General features: G+C 31.8%; 1 long non-coding RNA gene across 2 annotated transcripts; it reads right to left on the bottom strand.

Annotated features, from left to right (window-relative positions):
- Nucleotides 1-6,053: 6,053 nt before the first annotated feature.
- LOC141711666 (uncharacterized) lies at nucleotides 6,054-14,694 on the bottom strand. Of its 2 annotated transcripts, XR_012571430.1 has the most exons (6): nucleotides 14,557-14,694; nucleotides 14,323-14,388; nucleotides 12,971-13,093; nucleotides 10,312-10,442; nucleotides 6,806-7,202; nucleotides 6,054-6,694 (listed from the first exon to the last, which is right to left on the bottom strand). It is a non-coding gene; the product is annotated as an uncharacterized LOC141711666 (long non-coding RNA). The 2 variants fall into 2 exon arrangements; XR_012571429.1 differs by lacking the exon at nucleotides 6,806-7,202 and having other exon boundaries at nucleotides 6,056-6,694.
- Between the last annotated feature and the right edge of the window lie 749 nt (nucleotides 14,695-15,443).

Raw genomic sequence — 15,443 nt, 5'->3', positions numbered from 1 at the left:
AATACTTCACATTATCTTTAATTTTACATTATTAAGCACATATCACACGTACATGCCGCGCCAATCTTGTATAAAAAACCATGACACAAGATAAACATAAGGGAGCTTTATAAAAAAATATTTTAAAAAAACTTCATCACAAAAACGGTCTTTCAAAGAAAACCGCATAAAAAAAACTTTCATCACAATGACGCAAAAAAAAAAAATTGAAACTTGTCTTTTGTTATGACTTAGTTCTAGGTTTCATTTCAAGTAATTGCTAACTGCTAAACAGTTGTGATTTAAATCCTAAACAATCCTATCATGATTTACATTAAAATTCTATCTATTTTCATAATTCTTGAATGCATTTAGCTTTTAGATATAGTTGTGTTGCAACTCTCTTCCGACCTCCTCTCCTCGGGATGCATCTGACACTCTTCTTCTTAAACGATACAATTGTACTTCTTTATCAAATAAGCCAGGTCTTCATTAAAAACCTTTTCTAGCTTGAGGTCATCTCCATAGAGCTGCCATTTCAACTCGACCCTTCCTATCTTCAAGACCTTTTGGAAGTAAATTCTCGAAAGTTATTATCACCTAAGTTGACCTTTTCCAAGTAGAAGATTCTTCTGGCCTTCTTGGTATCATGTTTGTGTAGTTTATTACTTTTATAAAACTTGGGGTCAATTTTTCTTCAACAAGAGAAGAACGGAGGACAACGAAATTAAAATAAATTTTTATTTGTATTAGTAAATATTTTAATTATATGTAGTAAAGAAATTAGTGTATTTACTTGTTCATTTTACATGGGTTAGTAGTTTACTATTTTTGTCATCGTACATATTAATCTCAAGGCATAGCTTTATTTTTTATTTTTTAATTTCATTGTCATGGACCATTAGCAAAGCAAGTTTTTTGAACTTGATTTTTTCTGTTGCATTTAATTAGATGCTGCATTATTTAATACAATGGAATTGGAACTGAGATGTGAATGTATTACGATGTAGGTGATCATCAGTTCATGTCGTGTTATAATAAACATTTTTTCAGGCTAGTATGTTTGGGGAAAACGTTGTATGAGAATTATGTGACACCAACTTATATTTGTATCAGCAATTTGGGTTTTTAATTTTATATATTTGACTTTCTCTCTATGTTTTATGTTTATTTCTATTAGAATATCTCATGATATATTAATTTCCATTCGTAACACACTTCATCATGGAAATTAATTTTGTTACTTTCTAAAATGAGCACGATCCATAGGAGGTAAAATATTACGAAATAAACAGATTTATTTCTAAAAAAATTCTATCCCATTTAAAGAACGAAATCCAGGATAAAAAAATTCTTATGATCTATAAAAAATCTAAATTAGAGCTTCGTATCCCCACTGTTGAATAAATGATTATCGTAACGATTCACCAAAATATTCTTCAAAAAAATATATCTTTCTCTTTGCTTCTATCTGTAAATTTTTAGTTTTTCCTAATACAACACATCTAGTACAATTATAGAAGGGCTTCAATTTCACACACGTATTCACATATGACCCACCATTTTATATACTACTGTTTACCTTTAAAAGATGAACTTTTGGACACTCTTCCTACTTGTCAAGTACATGCGTGACAACTCTTACGCATACGTCGTCACTCCTTCGCTTACAACAAAGGTATTGTTTTAGGAAAAACCTCAACCATTGCATTTTTGAAATCTTATTAGGGGTCACCATGCTATAAATAAATGCAAAGAGTCAAAGACCCACATGGTACTTGCTAGGAGTTGCGTATGAGGTGAACCTCTGTAATACGTGCGGAACAAGTCCTCAGACAGAAAGTGGAAGGGTATAAATCAAAGTGCTATTAGGGATCGGGAAATAGTATGGCCGCCTATGGTAATAATTAACTAGACAAGGATGACAATGGAAAGGTAAATTTTCTTTTAATATGATATTGGATAATAAACCATTAATTTATAGAGTGACAAATGTAGCTTCCAATAGGGAAGCGGCCTATAGTGTGATGATCATTCTTATACTTGTCTTCCTCGTGCCTTTCCTTTTTAAAAGAGAGACCCGAGCTTATTTACGAATACCCCACAATGAAAGGAAAGAAAACTTTGAGAAATTATAGAAAGATAAAAAAAAGAATATGATAATCTATATAGAAAATCCCTTCTTCGGCAGCCGATCCTCAATTTAGGTAAAATACAAATAGTATGTGAACAGCGTTACTCATGTTTATGCATTCTTTTCTGTCAAAATATAATAAGCCTACCGTTCTAGTATTTTACATGCAAAAACATGAGCAACGCTGTTCACATACTATTTGCCTTTAACCTGAATTGACAATTCGGTGCCGAGGAGGATTTTTCATATAGATTATCATCTTCTCTCTTTTGCCTTTCGGTATCTTCTCAAAGTTTTCTTCCCCTTCATTACGGACTTCGTAAATAAACCCGAGTCTCTCTTGCACAAGGAACAAACAAACAGAGATAGAATTGATCATCCCAATGTAGGTCGCTTCCCCATTCGAACCTATATTTGGGTGCATTGTCCAATATCATATTAAATAAAAATTTGTCTTTCCATTATTATCCTTGTCGAGTTATTTATTCATGATTGTCATCATAGGCGGCCACACTATTTCTGTATCCCTAACAATTGTTTGGTGTATACCCTACACCAAACAGAGATAGAATAAACCCGAGTCTCTCTTGCACAAGGAACAAACAAACAGAGATAGAATTGATCATCCCAATGTAGGTCGCTTCCCCATTCGAACCTATATTTGGGTGCATTGTCCAATATCATATTAAATAAAAATTTGCCTTTCCATTATTATCCTTGTCGAGTTATTTATTCATGATTGTCATCATAGGCGGTCACACTATTTCTGTATCCCTAACAACTGTTTGGTGTATACCCTACCACTTTCTTTCTAAGGGCTAGAAAATTATCACTTATAAACTAAGAGTTTACTCCTTACAAGTTTGACCACACTCCGGAAGCCTCTACTCATTACAAGTTGGCCAACTAAGAGTCTCTTGCGAGTGGTACCATTTGTTCCAACTAAAGAATTACTCAACAACAGTAAATAATTTATTCCTATACTAATATATCTAAATAACAAATATAGTACAACAAAAAATAAATGTTTCTATTCCTTCCATAATTTCTACTGTAGACTTGCCTACCAAGTCCATAGGGGCGTGTTTAAAATTGCTGAAGTAGATCAATTTTGTTCCGATAGTTTATCCTTTAGGCCACTGCAAAATGAGAAGACATTTAATTTTCCTAGCAGTAAATCTAAGAAACAAGAAGCAATGTAAGTTTGCTCTTAAGAAGAGCAACAATTGTGAGGATTTTCAATTTAGTTCAACTTGGACCGTACTTAAAACTAGATAATTTCTTGAGTCTTCAAAGTAAACTTGTGACCTTTTCTTCTACACAGCTTAAATTTCTTGAATGAACTGCTGATCTGGAGTATGAATGAACTGAAATAATCCCAGGCTTTGAACGACAAATCACAAAGAAGAACAAAGAAAAGTTATGAACATGTAAAGGCTAATTCTGTAACTCTCGTGAAATGGTATTAGAGGGCAGACTTGTCGGCCTTCTATCTGGTATGATTTCTTTTTGCTGGGACCAGATGAAATATGGGACCGCATTAGCCATATCGAATAGAAGGTCAACGTCAGAACAAGAGAAATAAACAACTAATGTTAGGCCACCCTCAAAAATTCTGCAATAGGATACATATATGGTATGGTTTAGTAAATGGCGATGTCATGAAGTAACTGTTCCAACAACTAATGCCGTGATTGACAAGGCGAATTGTAGGGATACTACTCCACCGTATATACGATATCGTATTCGGAGAAAACGATGAACGAAATGTTGGTTCTGGGCCTTTTGTGTACTAAACCCTGGCCCAATGTCGTAGTCAACGAAGAAAGGATTGTTAATCTTGGGCTTTTCATTTAATAAATTCTGGCCTAATATTGGTTTTATGTGTTTTGTTTGTGAGATTGTTAGAAATTTTACGGGCCTCATAAATTATAAATTATGACAAAAGGCCCGATATTCTAAATTTTAGTAAGAGTCAGGGTAAAATGATAGGGGTCTTTTGTCGTGTATACGGGTCTAACTTATTTATAAGATAATGATCAATTCCGATTGACCTATTATCATTTGGAACCCTCTCAATTTTAGAAAACAATTTTGAGAAACATATTCCACATATTAAAAAATATTGTTTTGTTTTTTAGATTACAGTTACGACGGTATATTTTAATAAATATTGTATTATCAGCTTATTTATTACTTTTCAAATATTCATTTGTTTTAAAAAATTTAAGAAATACTAAATTTGAAATTATAAAAAATTACTAGAATCTAAATGTATTTAATTTAAAATAGTTAGATAGTATTTAAATTCAAATTTAAAATAAATAATAAATATAAAATAATCTAAAGATGTTAAATATTGATAATAAAATATCTATTAAAAAGGTATTCGAAAGATTTACTCATTTTTGAGTTATTCTAAAAAATCGTCAATCTTGTTAATTTTTTCATACAATTTAATGTTTTTTTAAATATCATCTATATCGTTGAATTACATGAGTTTTGTGAGGTAATAAGGTTTATTTTGGGTTTTCATTTTGTAAACCTTTGCCGAAAGTTAATTTTGGGCTTTTATTTTCTAGGCCGTGACACAATTTTGGTCATATTTATATTATTTTTTGCTACTGCAATTTATCATGAGAACACTTTAAATTAAAACTCATTAAATTAATATATTTTTTTAAATAATATCTTTCTCCCGTCTCAATTTAGATCAGTTCAAAAATTGATCAATTTTGATAAAATAAAAGTAATAATTTATTTAAAATCCATGTATAAAAATATAAACCAAATAATATTTTAAATTAATAATTCATAGTAATTATAAAATATATTTATTACAATTATATCAAATATAATTGTCTTTTTATCTATTTTTCTTTAAAACTTAAACTTGAACTTAATCTTAACTTTTTCCATTCAATTCAAAAAGTTTAGCAAATTTAAAACTAATTTAAAAGTTACTAACTCTTATTGATACGCTTAGTAAATTTTCACTTGTAAGTTATCATTCCGTATTTAAAATCGTATTAACATCATTCCTAAGAATCAAATCACCACATGTACACTAAATATTAGCAATTTATATTAAATTTTTAGCATATATATATATATATATATTACATAAATTAGGATAATTTATTCTATATATATTTAAACAAATAAAATTTTATTTTTAATGCTGAAAACTTTCCATTAATTAATAATTATTAATTTATCCATTAATTAATACCTTTCTAAATTAATGAAATTTTCCGGTTCCAAGTATATTATTTATGGAGGTTTTACTTATTTAATTACAAAAAATTATATAGTTTCACAAATTGTTAGTTTTTTATACTTAAAAAATGCTTGCATCTTTCCCTCAAATAACATAATTCACAAGATTAAATAATATTATTTTACACTCGTGTGTAAGTTTGTTATAGATTACATTATCACATTTTCTTCGCTTTCCAATTTAGATGTTTATTAGATTTTTTTTAAATTAGGTACATTTAACAAAAAAATAATAAAAATTTAAATTTAATGATATTGAATTTAAATTATAGAATTTTATAGAATTTTAAAAATATATGAGAAATATTTGATATGAAATACAAACAATCTATTAGTATTGGGTGATATTTAAAAATTAACTAACTTTGAAGTAGTTTAAAAAAAACTTGACTTACCCATAGATTATTTATACACGAGTAGCATCGATCAGATATGCAACGTACTAGTAGATATGTACTTGATATGTATTTATTTTCTTAGTGTTTTTTATGTTTTGAAATTAAGTCAAATTTTATTAGAATTAGAAGAATATTATTGAAGTAGAAAAAAATTCATTTATAATGAAGTGGAATTCAAATTTTTAGATAAAATATAATAGAAAATTATAAACCTACAATAAATAATTTTTAGACAAGATATCATGTATTAGGGGGACTACCTACCTGATGTCAAAAAAGAGGGGGACTATATATTCAGTAAATCATCCTGAGAAATTTTGCCATGTAAAGTAGTTCTGATTTATCATTTATCTTCTGTCATACTCCAAGACTATTGCTAATAAATGTCAAGACCAACTTTATAATTATACGTGGTAAAACATTTTACTTGCCAGTTGCCAACGCTATTGCTAATGAATGTTAGGCCAACTTTATCTGTCAAAGTGCCTCAGTTGTTATTTTTGACAAGGCCCGACAGTCAGCTCCAGATGTCCTTTCCTTTGATGAACTCGATTCCATTGCAAGTTTGCAACTCAGATGCTGCTCCAACAATGCGCTATGTAAGTTGGATCTATCCATGGAAAACATGAAATGGAGCCTCTCAATCCAGCGTTGCAGTCAGCAGTTCACATGGAAGTTGCAACAAACATACCAGATATCAATTCATCCATCCTGCTCAGGCTAGGATGACAGAAACAGTTAATCTACATCCCGCTTCCAAATGATGTTTCTAGCCTTCAGATTTTCAAAGCATGCCCGCGGAAGTTCCCTGTCTCCAAAGATGTTAAACTTTTAGCTCTTGCCCGTTACTGTTGGTTTTAGTGGTGCAGATATATATAACTGGAATTTGCCAGTGTTCCTGCAACTGCAAGTATGCCATTCAAGAAAATATTGAGAAGGTAAGATTCTAGTATAGCCAAGTTGCTTTAAAGTGCACAACGAGACATGCATAATGCATTGCATGATAATGGTCCACCTTAATTTTGTTTGTGATCTATTAGTCAACTGGAATTTTTTTTAATTCATGTTCTGATGGGTCACAAGGTTCCGCTGGTATATCGGAAAACTTTATTTTTTTAGTACGTTGGTATTTATGTATGCAATACTGCATATCTTGTGAGGAGCCATGTTCCGTATTAACTCTTTCTCTGCACTAGGCCTGTATTGCTATCTCGTAGAGTACAGATCACTCCTGTATTGCTATCTCGTAGAGTACAGATCACTCAGTAGTCTGTTAACCGGGACACTATTCAGTGTCGGGCCTCAATATTCCAGGCTTGCGATGAAAGCCCATGGACAGAATGCCCAAGAAGGATCCATTTACAAGAGTATAAAAGCAGCAAACTTAGCAGATTGGGAGGAGGAGAAAACACCTGTAAAAAACCTCAAAATAAATGCATAAAAAGAATAGTTTCATAACAACACATGATCTGATTAATATCTGATTTCATCCTCCATTCTATTCAAAAATGCAACATCTAGTTATATGCGGAAAAAAACAGAAAGCTTACTAAAAGAAATTTAGTAAGATAAAGTACATGCAGTCTAAGATATATACTGAAAGAAATATTAAAGGAACATTAAGACACAACTTCACTTGATGATCGCACGATCTGACTACAAAAACGAGTCCAAGTACTTGAAAAAAATTATATTTTGACAAGAAATGATAAGGTCTGTTATTTCTTGTTAGTTCATAGGTTTACATTCTGTATAGATATAAATATCACTTTATATATATCACACTATATATATATCCTGAATTTCGAATCTTTCATTTCTATTCTAATGGTTTCAAAATTTAAGATAAGGTTAATGTAAATTCAGCCGTACAACTTTATAACCTATTTAATAAGATATAATCTCATTATATGTCATAGTGTGTTCCGTATTCACTTGCATTGTCTCTGCACTAGGCCTGCATTGGTAACTATAGTAGACTTCACAATTCAGAGTTCCTAACATAAAATAAACCTCATTTCTCTCCTATATAGTAGAAAACATCACTCAATAGTCAGTTAATTGGGACAATATTCACAGCAATACCAAACTTCTAAGATGACCAGAAAGACTATCAAAGGCCGGAATATTAATGTATTTAAGAACACAGAAATCCATATCCAAATATAGCAGGCGGAAGCAAACCTTGCAGAGGCTAATAAACTAGAGAACAGCCTTAAATATAATCCAAAGTTTCAAGAAACAATACGAACTCTATGACCAAAAAGTCAGGACGCCGAGGCACAAGGATCTCTGTTTGGTGAGGGGGGAGGGGGGAGTATCAAAATGTTTCATCAAGTTATTGTTGAAAGGAGGAAAAATTGGGTAAAGAAAATGAGATACTAGACAACAGCCTTGAATATAATCCACAGCTTCAACAAACAAAACAAACTCTATGACCAATAATTCAGCTCGCCGAGACACAAACCAAAGATTTATGGATCTCTGTTTTGGGAGGGGGGGAGGGGTTAGAGTGTTTCATCACGTCTTTGTCAAAAGGAGGAATAATCCGGTTATGAAAATTTTATCCCTGTGCCTGCTGTCTTAAAAACAAATACACCGAAAAAGAAAACTCGTCTGATTTCTCTTTCAACTAAAGGAGTTAGCAACTTGGAAAATTGTCAAAGTAATACATCTATATTACCCTTCATCACATTTACCTCAAAAATAGGATGCCCTCGGACCAACATATTTTGGAACTATTAAACTTATCAATTGCACAACTGAACTCCTACTAAATATCGTGTCCAATATGATTATGGATAGTCTTATCTTTGAGTAACAGACTGGTTTAATCAAAGGGAAGACAGTTTCAGAACTATATTAATCAATTCGGAAATCATCAGTGGCCTTAAACATAACAAATAAAACGTTGGTATCATCCTCACATCTACATTGAGAAGATCTTTTACAAAATCGAGTTAGGGTCTCTCCTTGACTGAACTACAGCTATGCTACCTGAATTAAATGGATCATGTGGTTACAAGAAATTTTAGCAGTTTCAAAAGTTCGACCTTAATCAATGGCTCGCCTAGGGATAAATTTTAAACCACTCGGAGACCTGAGACAAGAGAACTGCTGCCCTCCCTAGTTCTTAACATCATAGGCGAAGTATGGAATATGATACTTTTCTAATAGAGCACATTAAATACAATTATATGAGGAATTCAATTTCACAAACTTATTCACATTTGACCCACCATTTTATATACTAGTGTTTACCATTAAAAGATGAACTTTTGGACACTCTTCCTATTTGTCAAGTACATACATCACCACTCTTACGCATACGTCATCGCTCTTGCACAGAAATTTTTTAGGAAAAACCTCGACCATTACATTCGTTCTTGAAATCCCACTAGGGGTGACCATGCAAAAAATAAAGGCAAAGTCCCACATGGTACTTGCTAAACTGTTGGATGAGGAGCTGTAGGAGGGGAACCTCCGTTTTCCGTGCAGGAGAAGTCGGCAGACAGAAAGAGGAAGGGTATTAACCGAAGTGTTGTTAGGGAAACAGTGTGGCCGCCCATGGTGACAATTTCGAATAAACAACTCGACAAAGATGAAAATGGAAAGGTAAATTTTATTTAATATGATTTGGATAATGCACCATTGATTTATAGAGTGACAAATGTAGCTTGCAATGGGAAAGCGGCCTAAGTGTGATGATCAATTATATCTTTGTCTGTTTGTGTCTTGTACCTTACCTTTTTAAAAGAGAGACTCGGGCTTATTCACGAAGCCAGCAATGAAAGGGAGGAGAACTTTGAGAAGATACAGAATTAGAAAAGAAAGATCATAATCTATATGCAAAATCCTTCTTCGATAGCGGATCGTCAATTCAGGTAAAATGCAAATTGTATGTGAACGGCAACACTCATCTTTATGCATGTATTCTTTTTTGTCGGAATATAAGATGCCCACCGTTCCACTATTTCACATGCATAAACATGAGAAACACCGTTCACGTAATATTTGCATTTTACCTGCCGAGTAAGGATTTTCCGTATAGATTATCATCTGTCTCTCTCTTATGACTTTCTGTTTCTTCTCAATGTTTTCTTCCCTTTCATTGCCGGCTTCGTGAATAAACTCGAGTCTCTCCTTTAAAAAGGCAAGGCACAAGGAACAAACAGACAAAGATACGATTGAACATCACACTGTAGACCGCTTCCCCATTGGAACCCATATTTGTCATTCAATAAATAAAGGGAGCATTATCCAATATCACAATAAAAGAAATATTACATTTCCATTGTCATCCTTGTCGAGTAATTTATTTATGATTGTCATCAAGGACGTCCACACTATTTTCGTATCCCTAACCGTTGTTTGGTGTATACCCTTCCACTTTCTTTCTGAGGACTAGAAAAATATCACTTTTAACTAGAATATCATGACCAAATTGCCATTGGATTTTCCTTTTATACTGTTAATATCCCTATAGAATTTAATATCAACACCAATTATTTAAATACATACTTTGAATGTCTTTCTGATGTGGCTATTTTCCTGGCGCCACAACTTGGTTCACATCCCGAATTAGCAGAATCCGTCAGATATCTCCTGTAGGATTTTTCTACATGTCTGAAATATTTGTCTCTTTCTCCTTACTGCAATATTAGCCAAGATGGATGACAAAGTAATTGTTGGGTCAGTTTCTAGATTAGTTACCATAATACATGTGGTTTTGACAGTGATTATTTCTAACTATACAAAGTTCATTGTGATCATATCCGACAATCTAGCTAGATTATAGATTGTAAGATTTGATAATTTCCACCGGATTCGTAGTCATAATTGGTTACATTCATTATGTTACACATCTTCTTTTCTTTGGGTTTTGAAATAGAATTGACCATGATGTTACATTGATATTGTCTCAGCAAAAAGATATGGACAACTTTGCTGAAGAAAGGGACAAACTTCTAAAAGATCTTAAAGATAGGAAGGCGGAGTTGAAGCGACAGCAGTATAAGAGGATGTCAAGGAGTTTGATGAAGTGTTGGCTCATCTGATGAAGAGGTACAGTCATATCGATGAAGAGGAATAGCGCTATATGTGTCTTGGGGAGACAGGAAGATAGCAGTAGCACAACAAGATCTAAAACCTACATGCATTCAAGAATTATGAAAACTGATAAATTTTGATGAAACTCGTGATATGACACTTTAGGCTGAAGATCAGAACTGTTTAGCATATACTTGAGATGAAACCCAGAACAAAGTGATTAAACAAGGCAAGTTTCTATTTGCTTTTTGTGGGTCTTTGTGATAAAGGTTTTTTATGTGGTTTTCTTTGAAAAAACAGTCTTTATGATGAAGGTTTTTTTACAGGTTTTCTTTAGAACGGTTTTCTTTAAAACAACTCGTTTTGTCTATCTTGCATCATGGTTGCTTACACAACATTGGCATGACATGACATGAATGTGTGATATAAAATTAATATGACCACCCGATAATGTGAAGTATTTGGTAAAAAAATGAATAAAAAAATACTGAACTTAAGAGATGAAAAAGGTGAATATTAACTTTTTATCACAAAGACGTACAAAAAGCATATTGAAACTTGCCATTTGTTATCACTTAGTTTTTTGTTACACCTCAAGTTTATGGTAAACAGTTCTGATTTAAAGTCTAAAGCGTCTATCACGAGTTTTATCAAAAAATTATTAGTTTTCATAATTTTTGAATGCATTTAGTTTTTAGATCTTGTGTTGCCGCTCTCTTCAGGTCTCCACGAGACAATTCTAGTGCCATTCTTCTTAACCGATATTGATGTACTTTTCCATCGGATCAGCCAATTCTTCATCAAACTCGTCCTCTAGCTTGACATCCCATCCCTACCACTTCTACTTCGCCCCTATCTTCAAGGTCCTTTAGAAGTTTTTCTCTTTTTTAAGCAAAGTTGTCCATATCTTTTTGATGAGACAATATCAATGTAGCATCGCATCACATAGTACGACAATGTCTTTTTCTTATATGTCATTGTCTTTCTGATATAAACTTGAGCCTCTTAATTCATCTTTTTTGTATCATTTATTCTTTATCTTTTAATCTTTTAAGTCATCCATTATTTCGGGTATCTCTGTAGGATGAATTATTTGACGACCTTTGAATTTTACACGCGAGTGAAAAGAAGTGTCGATTTTTTAACTGACGAATTCGGAAAGGGTTTCGTAACATGCCCGTGTTGTGTTATATCGACATGGGAGTTCCGACCATAATTCTCATACCGAATTAACATAGACAACAAGGGGAGAATGATGGATAGTGAAAATAAAAGAAAATTTCATTTGTATTAGTGACTACCTTAATGTAGTAGAGAAATTAGGTGTACTTCATACTTGCTTTATGTAGCACTAGTAGTTTACCATAAGTGTAGTTTATTTATAATAATCATAAGGTATATGTTTCCAGGTTCCTTTCAGTTGCTAGTTGAGTTCAATTTTCTTTAAGACTCATATACTGGTATCAAAATCAAATGATTTCAGTTTTAACAGATAATCCCAAAGATAAAACATGTGCAGGCATGTACAAGATTTTAAGTATATAAACTCTGACGTTTAACCTAACTACACGATAGAAAAATATAAACTACAACAAACGATTTAAACATAGTTAATTCTACATGGTAGCCAACAAATGGTTTGGCTGCTACTAATTATGAAAATATATATTTACTATTCTCATGATCATATCCATAAAACATAAAGCTTTAATAATTAACTATTTTATTAGGGTTAGTCATCAAGTACTGCACTCCCTAAAACCTCTCCGCATACCCCAAATAAAAACCCACATAATCTTGTGATTTTTGTTTCCAAATTTGAAATCTAAAATTTTATAATCTTATTTAGTTTGTCTCATTATACATGAGCACGGTTACTATCACATCATTTACGCTTGATTATTACACAATTATAATAACTTTAATATTGTCTCTTTATGTGAGCGATATTTTGGGGTATCATCACAATAGTAATGCTCGCATGACCCACATTGTAAAATAGTTGATTTCGTACGAGCATATAATTCTCTTGACAACATGATAAGAAAAAATTTATGCAACAAAGTACAACACTAAAACATATTCTAACGAAGAAGTTATTGCACATATTAGCACAAGATTAAAATCTAACCTTAAGCGAGAGCAATATGCACGTCTGGACTTAACTCTTAATGGATTTAAGGGATCCTGTTCCGATGCCGCCTACCTGGTTCAGTAATTAACATCTGTCACACAATTACCGATTTATGTATACCTGCACAATAATATGATGCATTAGATATTGATAAGCAATTTAATATATTTTGTGCGATATAAGAAAATTAATTATCACTTATAATTATAATTAGAATATAATTAACAATGCCATCGGAGTTTTTAAAAACTTAATATCATTTTAAGAATGGATCATAGTGTTCATAAAATATTTAATTAGCTTTATATTGTAAATCAAACCTAATTAGGATGTTATAAAGCTAATTAGGATGTTATAAAGCTATCAGAACCTCCCTTAAATATAGTAAGTTGTTTTACTTCTATTAAATTATAGTCCTTTTTCTACTTAACAAAATTAAATTAAAATTTTTCGAAAAACTCTAACTTTCGAATTGCATAACAAATGCAATCAGAATTCAAAATCCATTTAAACTCTAAATTCTCTAAATTCATCGATTTTTCGATAAACAAAACACTTTAACAAATAAGATATACAAGATGTTTCATCAATCATCATACAAACACCACAAATAACACTACATTTAATCACAATTCACAATTCAGAAACCATTTAATCACTACATTCATCAATTTTACTGTAACAAACACATTTCACATTATACAAGATGTAAGATGTAAGTTTCATCAGTTACACTTAATCAACAGACAAATCCCAAAAATAACACAGGAATTAGCATCACAATCACCAATTTCGGTATACCTGTTGGTTACACATAAATATGACACATTTACAATTAACGGTAAACATTTTCATAAATTCGCTTACCTTTAAACTATAAATCAGTAAAATTTAACAAGGCATCTAAATAACACACACTTTTCTTAAACGACTTTCGATATCAATTAAACCTAATTACCATTTTATTAAGCTACCATAATCACAAATATTCCTTGCCCTCGGTGAATATAGCAAGTTGTTCTACTTCTATTAAAACATGGTCCTCTTTCCATTATCCACTAAACAGACTTAAATCTGAAAATTCTCAACAAACTTGAACTTTCTTATCTAATAACTAATACAGTTTAATTCAGCAACCACTTAATCTCTACATTCATTGATATTTTTCAATAAACAAAACACTGTAACAAACACATTCCACGTTATACAAGTGCAATTTTCATCAATTACACGTAATTGGCATACAAATAACGCAGTTAGAACAATTGATTGATAAGATACATACAAGCATACACGTAAATGCATGAAATGTTTATATATATACATATATACAAGAGCGTGTATCGTACCGATTAGGGATGAGTTTAGCTGTAGGAGCGCCCGAGATGAGATCGATTTTTCCGATAAACAAAACACTGTAACAAACACAATTGAAGACATACAAGTTGTAAATTTCATCAATAAACTTAATCAGCTTACAAATAACACCTAAAACGAATGATTGACAAGATACGTGACGATTAAACAAATAATTTAAGATACGTAAATGCATGAAATTTTTATCGTACAAGTGTGTATCGTACCGATTCGGATGAGTGTAGCTGTAGGAGCGCCGGAATGTGACCGGAGACGATATAAATCCGGAAAGTTTGGCGGCCGTGATTAACGGGGGCGAATAGTAGGGATATTACACCACCGTATATATAGGAAATCGCATTCGGAGAAAACTAGGCGAGCAGGGTTTTATTTGGGGTTTTTTTCTATACCCTGGCCCAAGGTTGATTTTGGGCTTCAACTAAAACATGGCCCAATGTTGATTTTGGGCTTCCACTAAATCCTTGTCAAGGCTGGTCATGTTTATGAGTCTCATTAATTTTAGGTGAAGGGCCGGTATATCTTCATTTAAAAAAAAGATTAAAAGACATTTGTTTCATATTACTGTGTGTTTAGTATAAGAGTAATGTGCCAGTCATATCAAATTTATCAAATTGGTACCAAAAATTTGGTCTTAAATAATGTTTTACTAATGACTCGACACCTTTGAATAATTTTAAGGGAATAAAGATGGGTCGTCTCCATTGGTAATAATCACACTTTTGTGGCCAGCCACACTATGATAAGGTAGCATTGTTATTAGAATATATATTCTTTTTTGCTTTTCAATTTTTATTAGTCTTTTTTTAATTTATAAAAATTTAAAGTATTCAGTTCAGATTTAGAAAAAGCCTAGGTGCATTTGATGAAAAATATTATATAATACTTTAAAATTTGATGACATTCAACTCAAATTTAAAAAAATTATAAATTTTAAATAATTTTTAAAATTAAGAGATATGCAAATATAAATTATAAACAATATAATAAAAAGTGGTGGAATTCAAAATTTACTAACTTTGAAATATTAAAATATAGTGCTTTTATTGAAATTCTATTATAATTTATTTATTTTATGAACTTGGGGTGGACTTAA

This window comes from Apium graveolens, chromosome 3, assembly GCF_009905375.1.
Source record: "Apium graveolens cultivar Ventura chromosome 3, ASM990537v1, whole genome shotgun sequence".
Taxonomy (NCBI): domain Eukaryota; kingdom Viridiplantae; phylum Streptophyta; class Magnoliopsida; order Apiales; family Apiaceae; genus Apium; species Apium graveolens.
Note: the sequence above shows the minus strand (reverse complement) of the source record. Positions and strands in the feature narration are given on the sequence as shown.